The sequence below is a fragment of the Protopterus annectens genome, chromosome 2.part0 (genome assembly GCF_019279795.1).
Source record: "Protopterus annectens isolate FY-2018-M chromosome 2.part0, PAN1.0, whole genome shotgun sequence".
Classification (NCBI taxonomy): domain Eukaryota; kingdom Metazoa; phylum Chordata; order Ceratodontiformes; family Protopteridae; genus Protopterus; species Protopterus annectens.
The window spans coordinates 251,799,582-251,822,294 of NC_056728.1; the positions used below are offsets into that span (position 1 = coordinate 251,799,582).

A 22,713-nucleotide genomic window follows, 5' to 3' on the forward strand; every position below is an offset into this window, starting at 1 on the left:
ATGTATTCTCATCTCCACTAATCCATTCACATTGAAGAACATTAATTTTGAATGTGCCACTGTTTATATAGAGCGTTACCCTCTTATTAATTTTTCTTCCAAATGACTTAACTCGATATACTGTTCCTTTGTTATGCATGCTCCAGACTGTGTAATCCATCTCAGTCCTATGCAGACTTTAATTTCCTCATGGCTGCATTATTTCCTTCTATTTTTCCCATTCCCCAAGCAACGCTTCAAAACAAGGATCTTATAACCAACATAAAATATTAAATAGAAGTTAAGGTAATCCAAAAAACAGCAGTAGCTGGTGTCGAGCGGCCTTAAACCAAAACTGAAATAGTATCCACAAACCAGATAGTATAGTGAAGGAGAACCTTCCACTGAGTCACTTCTAAACTGACCAAAAAATCCAAACTTCCTAGTAGGAATCACCACGCTGATACAAGCGATGTAGACCAGTAAAACCTTCCTGGATAAACAATTCCAAACTTCAAAGTAGAAATCACCACGCTAACTCTAGCAATGTGGAGCAATATATTCTTTAATCACAGTGAGCGCTTTCGCCATGCGGCTTCTTCAGACTGTTACACAATACTCAAAATTCAAACAGTTAACTTATAACATGTCCCCTCACCCCATTGGTTAAAAACGTCATTGCATATATTCAAACATTAAAACACATTAAAACACATTGCACCTGATCTTATACACAAGGCAAGCATATAAAAAACAAGCCGCTTCGTATTCAACCAAGCGGTAAAATCAAAAACAACATTCCATTATTAGAAATACAATACTTAATAGAATAAATGCATAAAATCCTAAGTAGACATATTAAAAAAGTACATGTTCCTTGCCACGTTAGACCAAACTGAAACTAATACCATAGTAACAGATTCCTGCAATCCAACTGCACAAAAGTACATATAGTCACTACTAGCGTATTAAAACTAACCTACATGTAATACGCTAGACATATGTGCATGGTAGCAAGCTTGTACTTACTATTTTATAAGAATTTAGTCCACAGAAACCTTAAAACCTTGAAACGCAGCAGATAATCTTGCTGCTCATGCTTAACCACGGCTACGCTACCAAAACAAAGAAGCACGTAGTTCCTGACTGAATCGTCAGCTTGAATTTAAAGAGACATCACTTTTACTTAAAGTGTTTAAGGCCGGGTACTGCAGTGAAAGTACACTTCAAACGGACTAAGTGTAGAACTGTATGCATAAGCATAACTATTCTACTTTCTCCTAACCAATAAGCAATGAAACAAAACCAGTGATAAACTACATAAAATGAAAGGAAATATCCCGAATGCGTCAAACGGAATAATCTTACCCTCACAACACCAGTAAACATCTAAAATATCTCCTGAGGGTATGCAAGGAGCATCCACATGCATTGTTTCTAAAAACTTTAAAAAGGCTGAGCCGGAACGTAAAAAGTATAAAGTATACATCCTTGGCCATTTAAACTAATGCAGGCTACATGCTCAATACACACTGAACGTAGGTGTGCGCATGCGCTGCAAAAAATGACATGTCTAAAGTCAATCCAGCTTCGTACTTTGACATATCATAAACCAGCAGCGGTAATGTCAAACACTAGAATGCTACGCTTAGCTAAACAACAGCTTCCTGAGTGTAGTGAACTCATAAACCGGACCTGACAAAGGACAGTTGATAAAGCTGTAAATAGAACTTAGCCAAGGCTCTGGCTAATGTGTATGAGGGTGTGACAGGGAATGGATGAATGGGAAGGAAAAGATATGAAAGAGTATGGCAGAAACAAAAGGGGATGGAAAAAACAGAGACAGAAAGGGAAGGGCAGGGAGGCAGGGACCAGAGATGTGAATGAATGTGATACAGGGAAAGGGAAGAGAGGAGAGGGATAGAATAGGCATGGAAGAGTGAGATGTGTGAGTGTGTGAATCCAATTGAAGGGGTAGGAAAGGGAAAGGGAGTGCGCTGAGCGAGGTAAGGAGCGCAAGAGGGTAAGCACGGAAATAGGTGAAAACAATGAAAGGAAAGGGTGAAAAAAGTGTTGCACAAGGCTCGAAGATGAAGTGCAAGGCGGGTATAACATACACCCGAGTACAAAAATGCCTTCATATAAGATGTGAATGAAATACTTGCAAGAGAATGGGGGACAAACTCAGGGGGGTGGGGGAATGAATGACAACATGAATACACTATTGAGGTGTTCTTCAGAACCTATTGTTTAGGTACATACAATCTCCTTTTTCGAAGGAAGGGTCTGACCTGCACTTTATCATTAAGTCCTGGATACAGATCTGCCCTCAATCTAATAATCCATTTCATCTCATTCTCCAGGGTAAAGTTAACAATATCACCTCCTCTTTTATTCGGTGTGATTTTCTGGATAGCAAAGAATGTAAATGAATGGTTAGACCCTCTCTCTTTCTGGTGTTTGGCCAGGGCATTTACCATCGATGCTGTCCTAATGTGGTAAATGTGCTCCCTGATGCGTTCTCTGAGTGACCTGTTGGTTTTACCCACATAGAACGCTTGACATGATACACAAGTCGCCATGTAAATAATATTAAAGCTTCCACATGAAGTTTTGGTGTGAAAATTGTAATTTCTTTGATTCGTGGGATGGATGAAACTCACTGTCTCATTGATGAACATGCACTGATTGCAGCTACCACACGGTGTAGTGTTCATCAACTGTGTGTTAAATGGCTCTACCTCTAGATTACTCCTGGGTTTGCACAAAATTCTCTTCAAATTAGGTTGGTTCTTGTAAGAGATGCTTGGGCATACCCCCACAATCTTCTTTATGTCATGGTCTAACATCAAGAGATCCCAATGCCTCTCCAAGATTTGTTTCATACCCACCGAGTCCCTAGTATAGAACATCGAAACTCTGCTCTTAATAGAACTAGAGCAGTTGTCCGATACTGAAGGGGGTAGAGGCTCAGAGTAGTATGGTTTTGCTCTGGTATTCCTGAGGCTTTCAACATCAAAGGCAGTACACTCAAAGGTCCTTTCATTATAACCTCTTTTCAAGAATCTAGTCTTCAGACCTTTCAATTCATCTGCATATCCTTCATTAGTAGGATTTAACCTAGAAGCCCTCATTATCTGGCCCTTCAACACATTGTCGAACACATGCTTGGGGTGCATGCTATCCCTGTGTAGAATGGTATTCCTAAAACATAACTTCCTGTGTACATTAGTATTGAGCAGCCCATTACTGAGCCTATTAATGCTCACATCCAGATATGATATGTGTTCTACTGAGTAATTTAGGGTAAACCTGAGGAACCCAGTTGAATTATTCATACATTCCACAAAAGTCAACAGCTCTTCTTCGTCTCCCTTCCAAATAAAGAAAAGGTCATCTACGAACCTGCGGTAGAAACCAACATGTTCTTGAAACTGCAGTGTATTAAGGAGGAAAGTCTCTTCCCATTGTGCCATGACAAGGTTGGCGTAGCTATTGGCACAAGACGTGCCCATAGCCACGCCATCCTTCTGTAAGAAGATATCGTCTCCAAACATAAAGACGTTATTTAACAAAACTGTCTCTAGAAGAAGAGCAATAAAATCTATCTTCACATCTGTAAAATCAGAATGGTTCTTAAGGTACTCTTGTATATGTTGTACACCTAAATCATTAGGTATCATAGTAAAGAGGCTCACAACGTCCAATGTAACCAAAATATAGTGTGCGTTATCCTCTAATTTTCTCATGTAGTCATACAGATCCAATAGGAACTGCTTGCTGTCTCTAAGTATAACTTTATTTTTGTTGACTAAAGGTCTTAGATGAAATTCAATAAAAATAGAGAATGGTTCAGTCACCCATCCTTGTCCAGCTACTATTGGCCTCATGGGTGGATCATTGGCCGATTTATGGACCTTAGGAAGTCCTTGTATAATGGGGACCAAGGGATTATTCACTCTAAAATAATCATACAGTTCCTTTATAATGCTACCAGAAGCTAGCAGCTCATCGAGCATATAGTAAACCTGTAAGGTTTTCTCTTTAACCACATCCATTCCTATTTTCAGATAAGATGAGGTTTCTCCTAAAAGTATTCCCATCCTTCTATTATAATCTAACAAATCCATAAGGACAATAGGTCCTCCTTTGTCAGCTGGTCTTATAACAAGAGTAGTATCATGTCTCATGTCCTTAAGTGCTACCCTCTGATTGAAACTCAAATTCTGTTTGTGTTTGACATTCCTTGTATTTTCAAAATGTCTATAAATGTCATTTTCTGTAATCTTGGAATAAACATCCAGCAATGGGTGCAGTTGAGGAATGTACACACTGTTACTCCTAAACCTGCTAGTGTCCTGTTGCTCAAAAGTATTACCAAAATCAAGTTTCAACTGGATGTTCCTTACAAACATTTTGATATCAACAATAGAGTCAGCTACATTACCCCTACTAGTGGGTATAAAACTTAGACCCTTGTTGAGGACCTCTTCCTCATACTTATTTAAAACTCTCTTAGAGAGATTCACGATCAGCGAATCGTTCTCTCCCACATCTTTTTCAAGGTGGGCCCTTGCTGCTCGCCTCCTGAACCTTTCCTCTTTTGTCTGCCCCTGCTCATCGATCTTGTTCTCCCTTGATATTGCTTCTGTGCTATGGGGAAAGGGGTATTATTATTGCTCTGCGGGACCTTTCTTCTAACTACAACTTCATCCGGTCTCCTCACATTATTTGTGGTGGTAGGGTCAGGTATAGAATGGGTAGCATGAGAGTCTATTCCTTCCACTGCAGTCTCCTTCTCTCCCCTAGTTGCGGGTAAGTCTGTACTATCCCCACATTCATCTTCCTGAAAAACAATTTCAGTGTACGAAACATTCCTCCTCATGTTAATATCAGAATTGGTTGTAACACTAACCGGTCTATGACTTGCTGGTCTATCCACACCATTCTCAGCACTAGGGACATTGCATTTCGTTGATTGCACACTAGAATCATGTTGGTTCCTATTTCCTGGTGTGGGTCTATTACCGACACTATTGTTATTCAAAGTTGGTCTATCTCTGGGCCAAGTGAACACATTCGAGTTTCTAAAATCCCTTAGATCCCTCATGATTTTATTCTTCTTTTGTTCGATCAATCGTCTTTCAAAAACCAAAACATTATCTATTACCCTTTCTATCTTAGTGCCTACATTTACATTCACATATTTCTTAACAATCTTGTCATACAAATCATTCACCTTCAATCTTAGATTTTCCTCCTCAGGTAAATGAAACCTCATTAACAATTTCATATAGTTATTACTAAGCTCAATATTGAGCTGCTGCCATTCATATAAAAGGTCCGGTATAGAGTCACCTGAAGTAGGCATTTTCAAAATACGTAGTCCACGTGGAATAATGTGCTTGTCCAAACATGCTTCAAAATATTGGCGTTGGACTTGTAACTTTTTTAACTTAATTGTCTCAGTTTCTAAAATTTGCAAGTCATTTGATAAACTTAGAAAAGTCTCATTACCATTGATAGCATTCATAGAGCCAAAATCCGGCTCATAAGAAAGTAGCAGATTCTCACCGCCAGTTACACAAGCATGAAATCGTCCCATGCTATCACTAGATTGGACAGTTTGTGGGACATACGGTAGTTCAATGTTCAAGGTTGCATTGTCGGCCATAACCACAGTTCAGGAGTGAAGAAAATCAAGTTAAAATGAATCAAAAATAACCCCCGAGCTTGTGGTATCACACCAGCAAAAGACAATATAAGGTAATCCAAAAAACAGCAGTAGCTGGTGTCGAGCGGCCTTAAACCAAAACTGAAATAGTATCCACAAACCAGATAGTATAGTGAAGGAGAACCTTCCACTGAGTCACTTCTAAACTGACCAAAAAATCCAAACTTCCTAGTAGGAATCACCACGCTGATACAAGCGATGTAGACCAGTAAAACCTTCCTGGATAAACAATTCCAAACTTCAAAGTAGAAATCACCACGCTAACTCTAGCAATGTGGAGCAATATATTCTTTAATCACAGTGAGCGCTTTCGCCATGCGGCTTCTTCAGACTGTTACACAATACTCAAAATTCAAACAGTTAACTTATAACATGTCCCCTCACCCCATTGGTTAAAAACGTCATTGCATATATTCAAACATTAAAACACATTAAAACACATTGCACCTGATCTTATACACAAGGCATGCATATAAAAAACAAGCCGCTTCGTACTCAACCAAGCGGTAAAATCAAAAACAACATTCCATTATTAGAAATACAATACTTAATAGAATAAATGCATAAAATCCTAAGTAGACATATTAAAAAGTACATGTACATTCTCTTGCAAGTATTTCATTCACATCTTATATGAAGGCATTTTTGTACTCGGGTGTATGTTATACCCGCCTTGCACTTCATCTTCGAGCCTTGTGCAACACTTTTTTCACCCTTTCCTTTCATTGTTTTCACCCATTTCCGTGCTTACCCTCTCGCGCTCCTTACCCCGCTCAGCGCACTCCCTTTCCCTTTCCTACCCCTTCCATTGGATTCACACACTCACACATCTCACTCTTCCATGCCTATTCTATCCCTCTCCTCTCTTCCCTTTCCCTGTATCACATTCATTCACATCTCTGGTCCCTGCCTCCCTGCCCTTCCCTTTCTGTCTCTGTTTTTTCCATCCCCTTTTGTTTCTGCCATACTCTTTCATATCTTTTCCTTCCCATTCATCCATTCCCTGTCACACCCTCATACACATTAGCCAGAGCCTTGGCTAAGTTCTATTTACAGCTTTATCAACTGTCCTTTGTCAGGTCCGGTTTATGAGTTCACTACACTCAGGAAGCTGTTGTTTAGCTAAGCGTAGCATTCTAGTGTTTGACATTACCGCTGCTGGTTTATGATATGTCAAAGTACGAAGCTGAATTGACTTTAGACATGTCATTTTTTGCAGCGCATGCGCACACCAACGTTCAGTGTGTATTGAGCATGTAGCCTGCATTAGTTTAAATGGCCAAGGATGTATACTTTATACTTTTTACGTTCCGGCTCAGCCTTTTTAAAGTTTTTAGAAACAATGCATGTGGATGCTCCTTGCATACCCTCAGGAGATATTTTAGATGTTTACTGGTGTTGTGAGGGTAAGATTATTCCGTTTGACGCATTCGGGATATTTCCTTTCATTTTATGTAGTTTATCACTGGTTTTGTTTCATTGCTTATTGGTTAGGAGAAAGTAGAATAGTTATGCTTATGCATACAGTTCTACACTTAGTCCGTTTGAAGTGGACTTTCACTGCAGTACCCGGCCTTAAACACTTTAAGTAAAAGTGATGTCTCTTTAAATTCAAGCTGACGATTCAGTCAGGAACTACGTGCTTCTTTGTTTTGGTAGCGTAGCCGTGGTTAAGCATGAGCAGCAACATTATCTGCTGCGTTTCAAGGTTTTAAGGTTTCTGTGGACTAAATTCTTATAAAATAGTAAGTACAAGCTTGCTACCATGCACATATGTCTAGCGTATTACATGTAGGTTAGTTTTAATACGCTAGTAGTGACTATATGTACTTTTGTGCAGTTGGATTGCAGGAATCTGTCACTATGGTTTTAGTTTCAGTTTGGTCTAACGTGGCAAGGAACATGTACTTTTTAATATGTCTACTTAGGATTTTATGCATTTATTCTATTAAGTATTGTATTTCTAATAATGGAATGTTGTTTTTGATTTTACCGCTTGGTTGAGTACGAAGCGGCTTGTTTTTTATATGCATGCCTTGTGTATAAGATCAGGTGCAATGTGTTTTAATGTGTTTTAATGTTTGAATATATGCAATGACGTTTTTAACCAATGGGGTGAGGGGACATGTTATAAGTTAACTGTTTGAATTTTGAGTATTGTGTAACAGTCTGAAGAAGCCGCATGGCGAAAGCGCTCACTGTGATTAAAGAATATATTGCTCCACATTGCTAGAGTTAGCGTGGTGATTTCTACTTTGAAGTTTGGAATTGTTTATCCAGGAAGGTTTTACTGGTCTACATCGCTTGTATCAGCGTGGTGATTCCTACTAGGAAGTTTGGATTTTTTGGTCAGTTTAGAAGTGACTCAGTGGAAGGTTCTCCTTCACTATACTATCTGGTTTGTGGATACTATTTCAGTTTTGGTTTAAGGCCGCTCGACACCAGCTACTGCTGTTTTTTGGATTACCTTATATTGTCTTTTGCTGGTGTGATACCACAAGCTCGGGGGTTATTTTTGATTCAATTAAATAGAAGTTACCTTTATCAGCATCAGCTTCCTGAGTTGGAGTTTCAACTCCATATTGTTGAACTCATTCATACTCTTCCCTTCTTATTTGCTTACTTGTTTGTTCACTTTAACCATTCTGCTTCTGTACCCTAAATGAAACTAGTTGTATTCCTTCCCCTTACACAAGAAAGACAATCATCCTGGTTTTTACAGTGCCTTAAGCTGTTATTCACTGAATTAATCAACCCCTTTACAAAATCGGCATGTTTTCTGTTTAACTTTAAAGCCACTGCCTTTTCATCTCTAATTTGTCAATTTACCTCACAAGTAATGTGTTTTCCATAATTCAAGTACCTAAATATCAAGGGTTCAGACACACATACCTCAGTCTCTAGTTTCATCATTGCCCCCACCCCTTTGTCATCTGTCACCCCCATGAAGGTTCTCACATCACCTACTAAGAATACCTTTAAAATCAATGTGTAAAACATTTTAAAACAGGGACCTTTTTGTTTACACCTTCTGACATGACTGGTAAGAACAGAATTCTCAGTTGCTTTCTTAATGTAGGTGATCATTATTAAGATAAATATTGAAAATAGAGTCATTCCAAACTTGATGCTTTTTCTATAATCTTGATAACACTAGGTTAGTGTGTTAAAAAAGTTTGAAATTTAATGACAACTAGTCTAGGTGCCGCTTTTGTTAATGCACCAGGCTGACCAACTCTGTCTGCTTTGTTTTTATTTCAGTTGCTCCAAGGCCTGTTCATTTACTCATAGTCCACCATGAAATCTTTACAGTTCTGTACATCGCTATTCTCTGATACAACAGTAAATTTCAGATTGTGTCTACAAGATCTGTCTTTCAACTCATTTAGTTTCATTTTAATGTCCTTTTGCAGCATCCTCTTCTCCAACACTTTCTAATTTAAGCTTGTATTTTCTTTCGGTAACACCACTACATCATCCAAATGGCAGGACAAAGTATGATTTGCGCTGCTGAGTTAAGATCTTCCCTGTCTCTTCCCCCCGCTGGTCCTCAATCTGCTTCTGCGTGTATTATGCGTATTCAAAATGTAGATCTTAATTTCTGTTAGAATTACCAGCTTTTAAAGTATTTTAACACCCTCACAGGTTTGTAGAGCTTCTTGTCGCATAGCTACTAACCCACATACTGGATGTCCTGGAAAACCATCTGCTTTTGATTGTCAAGCATAGTCTACAAGAAGACTATTGCCTTTGAAGGCACCACACCAGATATGGGTAGGTGGACAGAAACAGAGAAGCCTAATTTCTGAACACAATTAAAAGTGTGAGTCAATGGTATTTGTAACTCATCCTGTGACTGGATGTGAATCAAGTTAGTTGTCTATACATGGATATATGTGCATACTCCTTATTCTGTAGCAGGCTATTACTAGAGCCAGGTATTTGTGAAAATCCAGGCTGCAGTAGCTAATCCAAAGGGCAAAGAGGTCAATTTTCAGTGGGATCTCTCAGTTTTGACTTTGAGAAGTGCCTTTGGTGCCCATGTATGGTAATAAATAGGTAAGTACTATTCAGATTCAGGGTTACAGCAGAGCTAAGAGGAATCAAGAGACGCAAGACAGAAAGCAGTATAAAGCATCCGGAACTTTGGATGCTTCGGGAACCTTCTTACATTTAACAGATCAATGTCTAGTCTTCAATGCCCCTTAGAAAAACCTTATACCTTCATTGTTCATTAGGACTCTGTATTGTCACCTGCTGCAGTGTTATCTCCAATAAAGAATGTACCAGATGCATCTGGGATTGGTACTGAAGGCTTTCCTTACAATTTTGTGACACAGGAAAACTGCAGCCTTTATCTCGGACATACAGTTTACAGCTCCCACTTATCCTGGGTAATTTACTTCCAATTTTCTGCAATGAAATGGCCAGACATTCCCCTATCCTGGGGGACATCTGTTAGGAAGGAAGGTGGTTTATTTATTTAGCATATGTTGACTGAGTAGGCATACTGCTCCGATGACCCGTTTCAGGCATGACAGTGTCTTTTGCTATCAGTCAAAGAAATTTTAAAGTATATAATTAACTGAGTAATAGTAAGAAAGAAACACAGGTATGAACAAACTTTGTGTACAATAAAAATGTGTAACTTAATAAAGGTGAGAAATATAGTGTAAGGAATTATACACATTTTTCTTCAGTCCAACTGAAAGAACAGTTTTATATGGTTTATCAAGGAGAAAAAGTAAAACATACTTTCATTAGTTTGGGTTTATGAAAGCTGGAGTAGGTTTTGAGGATACGGGGTAGGGGAGAAGTATGATGCATGACACAGACACTGCTGTTCCCTGTCTGGGTCCCAGTCTTGATGGCCCCAGACCTTCCTTGCTGGTTACCTTAAAATTTACAACAAATACTGCTAACTGAAATACATAGTACTAATGGCATGATAGATAGCCGATTGTATGATCTAAAGGTACTGTACTTGAACTCCATGTGCCTGAAACTGCTATAGTTACAGTGAATATATTACCACGACTTGCTTAAAGTAAACGCATTGTTTCCACATAGCAATAACTGATAGCAGAGCTGCCTACAGAATGTCTGCTCCCAGCCTAATATAACTACTTGTTAACCTAAAGGGCTGATGTAATTGAGAAACAAAGTAGTTAACTGTTGTCCTGTTATTTAATGTACGACTACTGTTATTTAATGAAAGATTACTGCGTCAGGCAAGGAAACGGCTTTGTGTACAGAATTAACACTTAGTAACTGCACTATAGTGTGTTTGCAACTGAAGTATATTACAGCAGTGTCTTTATTTAATGTGAAGCAATCCTTGAAGTTGCATATTTCCCTGTATGTAGACCAACACATTTAGAAAGAGCAAATAGTGTACTTCGTAGCTGCATGGAGTTTGATTACCGTATAACATAGAGAATATGTGAATGTCAAATGCCTGCATGCTTAGTGACTACTTATACATGCTGATAAGGTCTTATTCTCAATAATTTCTGTTTCTGGGTAGACCCCCACAAACTACCCCAGTAGAAAGAATCTCCTGCCTGAAAGGAAGCTACCCTGGAAAACTATCCCCTATGAAGTCCGACCTGGAATTTGATAAGGTTAATACATTATAATGTACTAAACTTATTACAAACCCTACGTACTGTTTACTGCTGACCTGGGTCTAAAGGCACTATTCGGCTGTCCCCATACTAACTTTGACTCCCTCCATAGTGGCTATTTGCTTGCTTACCCCTAGGATCCTATTACAGGTAGCCAAAAAATTGGTGTAAAACTACAAAAATCTAAACAAATTAAATACAGCCAAATACCACTACTTACTTACCCACATATATTCATAAGCCTAAGGGAACTCGCAGAGTTAGTGTTAGCACTGCTCCGCTTGCCTAACCATCCAAAGCAAACCAAATATATCACCCCCAATAAAATACCACTCCAGTACAGCCACAAGACAAAATCCTAAAGACAAAGAATATATAAAACTTAATAAACTCCTAAAGATTTGACAATATAACCTTATCACACATGGGGGCATTCAACCCAACCCTGGCCCACCCATATCCAATAACCTCCACAACCCATACAGTCAAGCTACCCAAGTATACTCTCACAACTTCCCTCCTAGCATATCATCTAAATATTAGAAGTATTAACAATAAGATTCCCAACCTACACTCCCTCCTAGCAACCCAATCCCCAGACAGTATCTGTCTTACAGAAACCTGGCTAAAATCCAGTACTACTGACAATGAGATACTGCCTCCAGGATACAATATTCACTGGTTAGACCGTGCTACTAGGAAAGTAGGTGGGATAGCAGTCCTTTATAAAAAAAATACTCTTAACAGTTAATAGAGACACTATTCAACCTCCCCAATTTAATAACTCAGAACTCCTCATAACCAAGCTACAGATTAATCAAAATAAACACTTGAACATTGTCTGTGCATACATTCCGCCAGGCAACAACCTAAATACCCTAGAGGATATCCTTTACTGGTTATCCACTACCTATCCACAAGAAACCATAGTTCTTGGCAACTTTAACACTGACTGGCACCAATGCTCATCTGACCCCACCCTCACCCATATAAGCTTATCTGGGTTTAAACAGACCATAACCTCTCCCACTAGGATAAACAAACCAACCAACAGGGAAAGTATCCTAGACTGGATCCTAGTCAATAACCAACCTCAACTGTACACAGCTGGTACTCTCCCTGATGACCTCAGTGACCATTGTCTAACCTATATCATAAAACATAAGGCAGGAAACCCTCACCAGCCCAAATATAAAACAGTTAGAAACAGGAAAAACTTTGATGCTGCTATATTCCAAAATTAATTAAAAGCAGTTGACTGGTCAAAACTAAAAAAATCTTACATTAGAGGAGGCTATATCACTTCAACACTAAATTCCTAAGTACCCTTGATTCCCATTCTCCAGCCCGTACAATAAAATCTAGATCCAATACAGCAGCAGGGCTCACCAAAGATACCAAAGCTAAAATCAAAACCAAAAACAAAGTTTGGGCCACCTGGAGAATAACTAAAGCCCCACTTGACAATCTAAAATATCGTCAACTCAAGAATGATACAAAAAAATCTATTTTACTGGATAAAAAAGCTTCTACCAAAACTTCCTAAAAAAACACCATAACAACCCTCAAAAGTTCTGGGCAGGCTTAAATCAATTACTTTGCCCAGGTCATTCCACCATCCCAACCCTGGCTAACCACATCCATAGTCCCCCAGAGACCATAGCTAGCGCCTTTAATAACTTTTTCACTGAAACAATCCAATCCCTAGCAAATCAACTAACCCCCTCAAACTTAAACCCCACCCCTAATCTACACAATAATCACCTTGAATTTAGCTTCCAACCAATATCCACTAGTTTTATCAAAACACTTCTAAAAAACTAAAACCTACCACCCTCACTGCTGACCTTCTCACTGCAGAGAACCTACAAATAGCTGCAGATGCCATTGCATATCCCATATCTATCCTTATCAACAGAAACTTATCTGAAAATGCAACCCCTCCCTCTGGAAAGCATCTCATGTCATCCCACTCCATAAAGGTGGGAGCTCTACAGACATATCCAACTATAGACCCATTGGCATTCTTTCCCCACTAGCCAAAATAATGGAGAAATGGGTACACAAGCAACTAATGCAATGCCTTACACAGAACAACTTACTATCCAACTCCCAACATAGTTTCAGACCAAACCACAGCACTATCTCAGCCCTCCTTTCCTTTAAAACTGCCATAAACCAAAACAGGAATGACAATAGGCTTACCTCTGCCCTCTTTTTTGACCTATCAAAGGCATCTGACATTGTCAACCATGAACTTCTCATTCTTTCACTAAAATCTTATTTCCCTCAACAAGCCCGCTATCCAATGGTTTCAGTCCTACAAGACTGGTAGACAACAGGCAGTACTATGGCAGGGCAAACTCACCAGCCAGCTACTGCTCACACTTGGTGTCCCTCAAGGGTCCATACTAGGTGCACTACTATTCTCTATTTTTATCAACAACCTTCACACTGCTATCCCTAAAGCTACCTGCATTCAATATGCAGATGATTCCACTCTGATCTGCTCAGCCACCTCCACACCTAAACTGCAAACCTTAACCCAAAATACATTCAACACTATCAAGAACTGGCTCACCAACCAACACCTACTACTGAACCCCAATAAAACTAAACTACTCTTCTCCCCCACTAGAAGATCTATCACACTTTCATTCTCTGTCACATCTAACAATGGTACCACTATTTCTCCAGTTCATCATACCAAATTGCTAGGGATTATCATAGATAATGATCTCAAATTTGACCTATAGGTCAACAAAACCATACAGACCATCAATAAGAAGCTCGGATCACTATCTAGAAACAAGACATTTTTAACCCCATTGGCCAAGACTACAATCGCCCGATCACACCTACTCTCTACTCTTTTATATGCCTCGCCTTTACTTTCAAACCTCAACAAATCTGAACTAAGTAAGCTATTCCATAGCTACAATCATATTGCCAGATTTGCCACTGGCTCCACCTATAGAACCCACTACTGCCAGAACCTTAAACAACTAGAGTGGCTAGAACTTCTTTTTCTTCTTCTTCTTTCGGCTTTTCCCAGTTAGGGGTCGCCACAGTGGATCATCTGTCCGCTCATGATTGGCAGTGGAGTTTTACAGTGTTGAGTTGCCAGCCCAGCGCCCAACCTTCCACAGAAGGCACACACATGCACACACTAACACCTAGGGCCAATTTGGAGTGTCCAATCCACCTACTGCATGTCTTTGTGATGTGGGAGGAAACCGGAGCACCCGGAGGAAACCCACGCGACCACAGGGAGGACATGCAAACTCCGCACAGAAGGCACCCTAGCAGAGAATCGAACCGGAGAACCTTTTGCTGTGAGGCTGCAACTCTAACCGCTGCACCACCGTGGCCACCCAACTAGAGTGGCTAGAACTGCCCAACTTAATTCATTTCAATCAACTCTTAATAGCTCCCAAAATTCGGTACTACCCTGAGGATATCCCCTCACTTAAAAATATTAAGCAGCCATATAGCAACCTGAGATCCCTACAGTCAGCCGATAAATTACTGGTCCAAATCCACAAATCTAATAAATCTGCTGGTGAATCCCTGTTTGCTAACTTCCTCAGCAAAACCTGGAATTCAGTGCCAAACTATATAACCCTACAATCCTCCAAACGTCTCTTAAAAAAACCCTCAAACAATATCTCAAAGCGAATTGGCTATGCCCATGTACCAACCCTGATTAAGTTATAAACTGATAGCATAATCCGAAATTATCATAACATGTAACTAACTCACCAAGCTCTACTTCTAATCTGATGTCTCTTACTTTTAATTAAGTCTGTCCATGAGAATTGTGAGTCCTTACTTGGGGACACTACTAAGCCTTGTAAATAATCACTTTGTTTTTTATAAATGTTTCTTAAACTTCTGCATAAGCCATTGTATATAATCACCTATTTATTATACTATTTCCCAACTTCTGTGTAATCTCTGTAAGTTTGACTATGTGGAGCTTTTCTCCCTGGGCCGCCGCTGAAAATGGACATGTACCCTGGACTATCCCGGTAAATAAATGTAAAATAAAAAATACATATACCTCTGTTCAATTGTTTTTCTTTAATCTGGAGTGAACAGAACTCATGGCAGCCAGCACAGAGGATTAAAGCTCTGCACTATTAATGAACTGCTGCCCGTAATTAAGTGTACAGGGTTTGACTCTTCCACCTCAGTTTGGCTACTGTGCGACTTTTAGCAAGTCATTTAACCAGACAGTGTTCCAAAGTTGTACCTGAAAAGGTTTACTTGCATCCAGTGCATTTACCTGGTTAAGAAATGTATACAGAAAAATAAAATAAAAACATAAATAAAAATGGACAGCACTTGAAGGAATAGTTCCTACTTTACACATCCCCTGACAGGTGCATACTCAGCCAGGACTCACAGCAGCAGTTATGTATGCTGTATCTAGAAGACCATAACCTCATTTAATTGCACATCTACCCACCTTCATAGCTGTCTGGGTAAGTCTGGCTAGTGTAGTCTTCTGCACCTGCTTGGCGATCTCCCCAAACATGTCCATCACTTGATGAATGACTTCAGTTTGGTACTTGACCATATGGGTCTGAGAGTTTACAGCTCTGAAAGCCAGAGTTACTGAAGTATAAATCCTTCTTCCCAAAATGGTCTAAGACTGCTCCTCCTAGGAAGTGCAAAGGATGTATTCTGAGAAAGAACCAACTTTGACCCCCTAACAACATTCATGGATACCACAGCAACATTGCCGATGGTTTCTTATATAAATACTTAAGGAGAATCTGGGCCATATAAAAAAGAGTCAGTCTTGCTAGAAGCAGAGAGGTTTGGCAGTTTGGGTCCAAGGATAACATGATAAAATCCATAAATGCCTTGGAGTGTACAGGTGATCAATCTCTTTTGGGCATCTGAGATCGCTCTCTTCCTAATTGACGTGAACGATCATTAAGACCAGAATCTCTACAAAAGAGATGTTCACTGTGGAAAATCAGAAAACAGGATGCCCTTATTGTCTGTGTCATAATGTAAAGAGGAGGACATCCCAGAAGTATAGTTGGCGCTCCTTCCCCTTCAGAAGCCAAAACGTCAAAACCTCTATCAGTAGAGTGGTCCTCCTTCCTCTTTTCAGAAGCCAAAACGTCAAAATCTCTATCAGTAGAGTGGTCCTCCTTCCTCTTTTGAGGACGGATAATGCAAAACAGATGGCTGATGTGGCTTGATATTTTGGCTTCAGAAAAAAATTCTGGGCCCATTTCTTCTACCACTGGGAAACAGCCTTGGAGGAAATTTGTTTGATTAATCCACCTTGTATCCGATTTGCAGATAATGGCAAGGTCTACAACATAGCAGGTGTCTGTTCTCCTAGTGGGCCTGCTTCTCCATGTGTTTTCTATGCTTCTTTGGAGGAATTCCCAAAAAGACTACTACCGTGGATTGTCTGGGGATGGCTGTAGAGCAGGAAGAGAAGTCCAGCTTTCTGTCCAGTGGGCCTGGAGAACAGTCTGACTTCTTTTAAGAATCTTTTTTATTAAATCCAGCACAAAAGCCACAGTAGGACATGTTTATGAGAAGGTTCTATACAAAAAAAAAAAACACACACACTAACAATGAAGTCACTGTGGGACCATCTGATGCATACAAGTGCTCTTACTCCCTTTATCAGGAGCAAAATATCATACTAAAGACTGCAGATACTCATAACCATGACCCAATAACACAAATATGATCAAATTAACAATTTTAGCAATAACAAAGAAAAATACTTTCTCTGACAGTGTACTTATTTACTGATCTCTAAACTGTCACTGAACCACTGCACTACAAGATGCCTAGCAACTGTCTAGGTGAGAAATACTGTAATGAATCAAGAAAGAACTCTAGATGGTACAAGTTGGCTACCTTTTACACTGGGAATGTGTTAATGTCCCTGGGGTGGAACTGCCATTCCTACTGGGGAAAAGGCTGCAAAGTTCTGGAAGCCAGGACAGACACTGAATTTGCAGCTGGGTCCCCAAATGTTATGACTACAACAGTGATCCATATTAAAGAACCTCTTTTTAATTTTTCCAAGTCCTTTTGGTTTATAATAATGGCAGGAATGGGCTCCATTCCCAAGTCAGGGTACAATTAACCTTAATGAACTATTGTTTCAATATTTAATGTTAGCTAAAAGTGCACTCTTTTTTTAATTTCTCCAAATCTTTTGTGTTTCTAATACCATGATGGGAATGGGCCCCATTCCTAAGTCTAAGTACAATTAAAGTTCATGAAATTAGTATTGTTTCAATCTTTGATGTCAGCCAAAAGTGCTCTTCGCAGCACCTGCAATGTGCCCAGTAATGGCTCCTCCTGCAATTTGTATGGAGTTACATGTATTGGCAGCATATCTAAATACAACTGTAGACTCTTTTTATAAGACCCTTTGCTCCTACTACTATTGGAACTGTCTGAGGCATCTTTCTTCCAGATTGCTTGCGTTTCTTGCCTGCAAATCCTGATATTTTATGACTTTCTCTCTCTCTGTACACAAGACACTGTAGTCACTGGATGTGGCAATTTCAATGATCAATGCTACTTTTGTCTTCTTTTCTTTGGCCACTATAACTGGTTTTCTAGCATCTATCTTTTGAACTGTTGGTAATTTATGATCCCATGTGAAGTAGACCTCATTTTCTTTGATGCTTTGTGGCTCATTTTCCAGTGTCTTTCAGCCACTTCAATATCATAATGTTTGCACAATCCCCAGTGCAACAATCTCATCACATTATTATGCCTTTCAGTATACAGTCCTTCTGCCATTACTATGTCACAGCCAGCAACGAGGTGTGCAACTGTTTCCAATTTGGTTTTACAAAACCTAACATTTGTCTGTTTCTCCCACATGTTCACTGGACTTTGTAAACCAACATGTACACTAGCCCATTATCTTGCTCTTTTGTCTAGCTTGTGACATGCATACAGAGAACTTCTGAAATAACAAAATGGCATTTGAACAGAGACAGAATGGTGCAATCTCTGTGATTTGTGACCAGGCAACAAGTACAAATGAAAAATAAAAAAGGAGTAACCTCTGAGCACTAAACAACAGTTAAGTGATAATACAGGAAAGAGTTTTACTTTACGTTTGGTATGGCTTTTGATGTTTCCTTGTGCAGCACTATCCTATGCTACCAGTAATTTCTGAAGAGCAAGCAGGTCCTATACACTTGCTTTTTACTTTAGTGTTTCTAAATCAGTACAAACCAGAAAAAACTCCACCCTGCAACTCCCAAATGCTGCCTGCACAAGGAGTTTAGTACTCCGGAAGGAAACTGAATTTACTGAAATACGGAAATCTACCTCTCCCTTTTAAGTTAGTTCAAAAGTGATGACTGGGAGTCACTAATTCAAGTGTTCTGACTGTGTGGATTAAAACATGCAATTATAACTCAAAGGAAAACAGCTAGATAATTTGTGGTTTGGATGCCTTAACCCAATTGGCATCAGACTAATTTAACAGATTACATTACACAAACTGGCAAATGTCAGGATTAGAATGCATCATGTGACTAAGCAAAAAGTTGTTCTATGAAAAATAATATTTTTAATTTGGTCTAGAGCACTGCACATAAACAGTGTGCTTAATAAAACTTTGTGTTTAAGTGAACCTTTACATCTAACTAAATACAAATGCCCAAGTTGTAAGTCTGTAAAGAACAACCTTGGAATATTGACACATTTAAAGCTTGTGTCAATCATAAATACAATACACTTGCCCCAAAACTGTTCAGGACTGTCAGCAGCAAACAGCACCAAGAGATACACAAGCAGTGATGCCAAGTCACCTCAAAGAAGGAAGAGTTCTTCATGCAGAGTATAAATATTTGGTATAGAGTTTCATGGACAGGAAAGCAAAAGACAATATCAAAAGCTTCCTTTGGTTTCTTTTACTTACAATGAACAGCAACAAGGTAGCTGACCTGCTGACACAGAGGAACAGTTCCTGCCTGCGATGCTGGAGACCCAAATTTAATTAGCAAGTCAGGCGCCACAGAGTTTGACCCAGCAAGGGGATGTGTGAGAGGCTCAAATGGCTTTTGCAATCCCCCTGCTCTTGATGGTACTCTGTGTGAGCTTGTTTCTTACTTGCAAGTAGCTTTTGGTGGAGACCAGTGACTCTAGCCCACACAAAGTGATTGGGGGGGGGGGGTCACAGCATCAGCAGATCTGTAGCAGATGAGTGGCATGTAGAAGCATGTTAGTATGATGAACATTGACAAATACATGTATACATACTATGCATGGCAATGGGGACTAAACAAGAGGCCAAAGTGAAAAAAGCCTCCCTGGTGTTAGGATAGCTCCACTATCTGGACATCCCATCTTCTTTCTGTTACAGTTTTGGAAAGTAAAAGGGTCACTGGGACTTGCCTAAGGGCTGATGGTAGGGTTCAAATAAAAAAATAACACAACAGAAAGCAGAACACGTAGCAATCTTACGTAGCTCTGTGATGTTTCATCACACCCACAGTGTGTCACCTGCATTTATAAATGAGTGAACAATGCAGAATAAAGCTAATGACACAGAGTGCTACAGAATGTTAAGAATACTGCAGTTGATTAACACTTAACTGTGTGCAAGAATTAGCTACTTTTGCATTGGATCAACTTGATGCCCTTCTTGTTCTCATGTTGCAGTATTCTGTACTCTTGGGTTTGCTACCCGAACGTCTGGCCAGTCTTCTAAAGTCTGTAGTCACTGCAAGGTGTATGAGGACGTCCGACGTGGCTAGATGAACGTGGGCCATAAAAGTGACGTCTGCATGCATTACCCCTCAGAACTTTTCTGCCGCCAGTCGAACATCAGCTGTTCCTGCCATCCCCGCCGTCAGATCAACGATCTTAAGATAAGTACCTTGTTGGGGAACCTTTTTTTGTGTCATTACATGCTAGCGCTTGTTCATGTCATCCAGAAAGGGTAAGTGCAAGTGCGGTTGTCAGATTCCCACAAGGACACCCACCTGCTCTCTCTCTCTTTTGCTTAGGGCCATCGCACAACCATAAGGCCTGCACAATTTGCCAGGCCTTTGTCCACAAAACTCTGTGTAGCAGTCTCTATGCTTTGAATATATATTTTGAGAATCAGCTCCTCAAATGGTTAGCATTAGGCATGGAGGGGACGTCTGATCTGCCGCCGCCCAAGAAAAAGGCCAAGACCCTAAGGCCTGCAAATGTTGCTGCACCTCCACCTTCTGGATGTTCATCCTGTGGCCGAAGTCAGCCTAGAGGAATGATCTGTAGCTGCCTTTACAGATACAGTGGCTACCAATGTGGAAGCCGCAGAACCTTGTGTGGAAGGCACGTCCTCGGAGGCCATGCAGATGTCAGTCTCCGACACCGAGGGAGAACCCCCCCTTCCTCTTATTCAGAAAGTCTTGCTAAAGATTCAGCAGGACAGGCTGAAAATCTTGCTGGTGACTCCCTTTGGCCAAGACAGCACTGGCTCCCCCTGCTTCTGCATTTAGTCAAGGGCAATCATCACAAGTTACCTCACAGAGTGGACCTCTTCAAACAGGACAAGGGCTCTCTCATCCACCCACAATGGCAATCTCTACATCTCACCCTGTGGGTGATAGAATTCTGATCCCTTACAGATACCTGTACAATGAGGATATGCTTACAGTCCTACAGTAGGCCAGGAAACCTAATACAAGGAGATCTTCTGCATCCAAATGGAAAAGATTCTACATATGGTGTCTCCAGAGACAGTTGGACTCATTCCAAAGAGAGGTCCCATTAGTACTGTTCTCCCTGTGTGAACTCCTACAGACAGGATTAGCATATTCCTCCATTAAGGCTCATCTGTCTGCCATTTCAGCTTGTCTGCCTCTGAAACCAACTTTGGCTTCCAGACTGCCTGCAAAGTTGTTCTTACAGGGAGTATTACATCTCAGGCCCCCCAGGAAACCCATTCCTCCTCCTTGGGACCTGAATTATGTTTTGGAGAAGCTGATGGTAGCACCCTTTGAACCAGCATCCAAGGCTTCCCTCAAATTCTGTATGTGGAAAACAATACTCCTGGTGGCCTTAACTTCGGCTATGCGAGTGCCTGGGTTACAAGCCCTCATGGTCGTTCCCTCCTTTCTCATCTTCCAAAAGGACAGGGCAACTCTTAGAACCAACCCATCCTTCATGCCTAAGGTGGTCAATGAGCTCACCTTGAACCAAGCCATCCACCTCACCACCTTCTTTGCCCACCCTATGGGGGACAGTGAGAGTGTCTTGCACTTCCTTGATGTGCACAGACAACTTAGGTTCTACCTGCACAAAAATAAGTCCATCAGGAAGTCTGACCCATTGTCTCCTTCCACCCCAGGGCACTTGGAAAAGCAGTAAGAAAACAAACTATCTCAGCCTGGATATCCAAGCCTATCACCTTCTGCTATGCTCAACATTAGGGGGCATGGCCTTTTCAGGAGCCTTCTTCAAAGGCTTGGACACCTCCTCTATCCTAGAAGCAGCTACTTGGACATCTGTCCACATATTCACTAAACATTACAAGTTACACCAGATCTCTAGGTCCAGGGCGGGATTCGCCAGGGCTATCCTCCATGGATTTATAGAGAATTGTTCAAGGCCACCATCCTCTTCCTCACAGTGAGCTTTGGCACTTACCCAATAGTACAGAATACTGCAACATGAGAATAGGAGGACACACAATGTTGTTGTTGTCTTTCGGCTTATCCCGGTTAGGGGTCGCTACAGCAGAACTCCGGTTAGCTAATGATTGGCAGTAGATTTTCACGAACGCCGAGGTGCCAGCTCGACGTTTAACCTTCAACGAAGGATGCCGATTTACGTAGGTCTTTCAATCGCTCACCCAACCGCGGGGAGGACATGCAGACTCCACACAGAAGGCACTTCCCGCACTCCAGCCGAGAATCGAATGTGAGAACCTCTTGCTGTGAGGCAATAACGCTACCGCTGCACGACTGCGGAATTCCAGAAGGACACACAAACAGTTGTGTGAAATCTTACCATAACCATAGATGTCCTTCTCTTCCATGTTGCAGTATTCCTTCCCACCCTCTGGCCCCTCCTGTTATCCTACATTTTCCTTCTTGGATGCCACAGGACAGGCTCAGGTGGTCCTGGGACTGGGGCGCTCAGTTCTGGGGGATGGTGCGTGCAGACATCCACGTTCGTCTAGCCACGATGGACGTCCTCACGTACCTTGCAGTGACTACAAACTTTTGAAGATTGGGTGGACTTTCGGGTAGCAAGAGGAGGAACGCAAGAGTACAGAAAACTGCAACATGGAACAGAAGGACATCTATGGTTATAGTAAGATTTTATACAACTATTCTTTTTGGCTCTACATATAAATACTGTAAA

At 40.6% G+C, this 22,713-nt stretch overlaps 1 protein-coding gene across 1 annotated transcript in view; it reads right to left on the bottom strand.

The window, feature by feature from the left end:
* LOC122792731 (cingulin-like) overlaps positions 1 to 22,713 on the bottom strand; it is a 1,533,502-nt gene that overhangs the window by 296,766 nt on the left and 1,214,023 nt on the right. The window lies entirely within an intron of this gene.